Raw genomic sequence first — 4,402 nt, forward strand, 5'->3', positions numbered from 1 at the left:
TTTGTGTGTTTTTTATTTGTGTACAATTTTTCTATAATACCTTCTTTTGTTTTTATTGTGACAATTCTTTGATGACCTCAAAGTGAAGATTTATTATGAAAAAATAGTTTTGAAAAATCAAATGAATAAATAAAATATTAAGACCTATGAAAGCTTTTGTTCTTTGTTCTTTATCACATTAAAGGGCTTTAGAGAGTTGTGATGTTCAGTTTGTCTTTTCTTTTTGTTAAAAAAAGCCGTGTTATATTAACTCGAATGCACAAGAAAAAAACATTCTTTTTTAAAATCACTTATGCGTGACTTTAGAAATAGGACTTTTTCTCGGCGTCAGCTCTTTTTAGTTTCGCTTAGTACTTTGGTTCGCAATAATGACCTGTTAATAAACAAAAAACTGCTGCTTTATGGCTCTTGCAAAAAATGTTCGCAGGGAGCCCTACAGGCCAATCGTGCTGTGTGCAGATATTGAATGAAGCTATCGATCGGGCGTAACAAAGAAAACACACAGTTCTTTTCATTTTGTATTGAAGAACAAGATGTCATGATAAAAGCTCTGGCAGAGGTGGACAGTGCTGAGACACGGTCAGGGCGGCGGATGGTTCAGGATACCGCCTCTCTTTAATTTTCCGCACAGGAGGAGGCTACAGAACAGCTGGTGTGAAATAACTACCCCTACAGGGAGGCATGCGCTGTAATTTATGATTCATGAATTATTCACACCCGCCATAGACTTTTCATCAGACCTCATTTCAACACACTTTGCGGAGGGAGTGTGGGAGGGAGGGGCAGCTGGGCTGGAGGTTTGTCACGGCCGGCCTTGAGAAAACCTCGGTAATGGTTTTATTTAATTGTCATAATCAGAGTTCGGGGGAAAAAATAGGAACGTGGAAGTATATGGATGGATGATTTTCTGTTCTCAAAAGCATTGATATTAGTCATGTGTAGCTTTAGGATTCAAATGTGGCTTTTACTGAAGGTTTTTTTTAAACATTACATGCGGTTTTAAGATAGAAATATAAAAAGACTCCATCTCTTTCAGCACTGACATCATTCATCACAAGGCTTCACCTTGAAGGTTCTGTATGATTGATTTCGTGACACAGCACCTTGAATTTAACAGCCTGTTCTGTTGTGCTCAACTTGATATTTTTCTTAACCTGACATATGAACATGAATTAAGCAATTCGACATTCATTACCGTTCTGTAAAAAAAAAAAATTCTATGGTGGGCTTAGTTTAATGAATGGCTCTCATTACCTGGGTCTAAAAATATATTCAATTAAATCTTGATATTCCTTATAATGGAGAGCCAGTTTCCCATATGTTTTCAGTGCCAGAAATGAAATGGAACAAGTTTCTCATTTCCATGCTGTATGCAAAAATAACATGTTAATGAAAAATGACTCAAATGAAACATGCTAATGAAAAATGACTAATTGTCTTAGAAAAATTAATTACTCATATTTCAATGCTTCAACAGGCCATTTGGACAGTTTAGCCTAACCCTGTAAACCAAATAGTCTTTTCTTTCTTTTTTTTAATGTGTACTACCTCTTGGACATAGTGTTTGTATATTTGCTATTAGTCAGGGAAATGTGTCATTTCTTTTACAAACGGTTTTTACCGTTTTAATAATACGAGTATGGAAAGATTTACAAAATTCCACACTAGCTAGGATTATCACTCACTAAAAATAATGACATGAAAATGAGTGTATGAAAATGGCTGAAGGGCTGTGCGGATGCAGAAGCTTCTCGGTACGGTTCTCGTTCTGATAAGGTCTAAAGCAAAGGCATTCTTCAGAATGCACGCATCAATATTTAATAAACCTGATGATGGACTTATATAACAGATGGATCTTTATTCCTCCCGATCTGCTAGCAGGCAAACTTCCCAGAGCACCGAAAAAACCGCACCTTGAATTTTACTGGCTCTTTACACAGGTACTTATCTAACAGCATCTGTGCTGTGCCTGTGCAAATAATTATCTGCCAACAGGATAGTAGACTTTTAGAGTCTATAAATAAAAATTTGTCCAAATATTGTTTAAAATGTATAAAGATTTGTGGTTTTGTGAATAAAGATTAAATGCTAATATTCTTGACCAGCTCTTGGTGACTCAAAAGTATTTCAAAAAAGCAGTGATTACACATCTTATCACGCCACGTCTTTGTGCTAAGCTGACATCATTTCAGCTCATACACACTGTTCCAAACACCCCCTCTACCATCACTACAGCTCCTGTTAACACTCTAAACTATCTAACTATGTCATATAGTTTAACCATTATCTTGTTTTAATTGTAATGCATTTTAACATTCTAACACTCTGCTGCCATAACAACTGCACGTGCCTTCAGCTCTAATACCCTGGCTCTAATTTGAGTCGGAGTGTATTTGAGATGGGGAAAACCTTTTTGTTCAAAACCATTTTTGGTCAGACAGGGTGTAAGAGGCATAAAGACTATGAAAAATCTTTTTGAAAACAATTATTAATTTAGCATTTCCATTTTTTGGTACCGGTAGTGAGTCAGCGTTTTATCACCTTACCTCATGCCCTCAGAACAAGAGCCAAATGTCTAACATGGGAATTCAGCAAAACACATAGTTGATCATAGCTCTAAATTAACATGATTTTAGTTAATTGGGTACAATGCTAGCGGCAGGGTTTGACCTGAGGGACTGCTGGGAATAGCGGAATGTTATGGGTCTGTGGCAGTCCCTACTTTTGTAGGTCATTTTTTTTACACTCATTCAGAAACATGGTTGGATTCGCCTGCTTTGAATGAGCTAAAATGGCCACTTTTTAGTTTTTCTAGTTTTTCTTAAATCACTTTGGCTGTTTTTATTTAGTGTGCATCTGATACAACTGTTTTTAGGACATTGATTCCAATTCGTGTCTGCAAAGTGTAGTAATTCGCCCAAAAATGTCACCCTTCAAACCCTAGTTATTATACAGCAGCAGTAATCTGGCCAGTGCCGCAAAAAATTTTTGCTTTAGGTAATTTTTTGCTGACACTTTTAATTATGTCTAGGTGAAATACTATGGCTGATCACACTGAGCTTTTAAAAACATATTTTAAAAGCAAAAATTACTGTTGGGGGGGCACTGTCTTCATATAAACATTATTGGACTTTGCTTCCATGTCTCAAAGATGGGATCATTGTATCAACAGTAGGCTATACAGTCGCCTGCAATTTTCCCCCTCTGCTTCCATTGTTATATAATATATATATATATATATACACAGACGCTGTCATAATAACTTTGTATGTACAAATTACTTTCCTGAGGTTAACTAAATATAACGTTAGGTGAAGTTATCTCAAGATTTTTATCAAGGTCTTAACGAGACTGATTAGATGATTATGCTATGTGATCAGAAAACTGCATCTCAATTGTACTGTATCTTTTAACATACCTTCTGGTGTTTTTTTTTCCTTGCTGAAGCTTGCAATTACAGTAGGATGAAGAGATGATCTGTTTACTCGTGTCCCGTACCGTTCTATCGTTTGAAGCGAAGCAAGTTTCGAGAGCTGATTCGAAACACTCGTCTTTTCCACGTTTGATTCTCAACACACCTGCATGGAAGTTTAGAACATGCCTAATAAGATACTGATTAGTTGCTTCAGGTGTGTTTAATTAGGGTTGGAGTTAAACTCTGTTTGGACAGCCCTGAGCTAAATAAACTAACCTATGGTTTTAGCCTTGTACAGTTACCCACAATGCAAAGTTTGCCTTACAATCATTTTCTTAAAAATCCCCAATTGCCTGTCCCCAATCGTGCAGTCTTGGACTGTCACTGGAGTAAACAGATGCAGCTGCAGCAATGCCTGCTATATAAAATGTGTAGTAACTTTATTTTTTTCCTATTTATCAAGATCTCCTTGTCCAGTCAAATTAGAGATCCGTATAAAACCATATCATAGCAATCCTAGTTCAAATTCTAATGGATATCACACATACTCAGGGAATAAATATTGTTAGCTACTTTCAAATTCTTTGCTTAGCTCCGTTTAGTGACCTTATGTGAGATTTAATCTTATTCAGAAGCTGGCGTGACCGAGGCAACGATTTCTTGGGTTCGATAAACGTAGATACTCTCAGCACCGAACATGATTTATCAAAGGCTGCATCTGCTATCTGACAGCTATGACAGATAACCCTACGGACAACTGTTTACATCTGAAGCGAGAAAGGGATCATTGGAGATGTTGTTGCTTGCTCACTGCATCAGTAGAGCAGAGATTGCTATCACTCAGAGTGGAGTAATTACAATAAAATAAAGAAAACGACAATGTCATCCTCAGTAGGGAAAACATGTCAGAGATGAATAAAATAGCAAGCACAGGTAAGATTTATTTGAATGACACAAATACATCACTCAAAACACTTTAACAAAAAC

The sequence above is a fragment of the Puntigrus tetrazona genome, chromosome 12 (genome assembly GCF_018831695.1).
Source record: "Puntigrus tetrazona isolate hp1 chromosome 12, ASM1883169v1, whole genome shotgun sequence".
NCBI classification, from domain to species: Eukaryota; Metazoa; Chordata; class Actinopteri; order Cypriniformes; family Cyprinidae; genus Puntigrus; species Puntigrus tetrazona.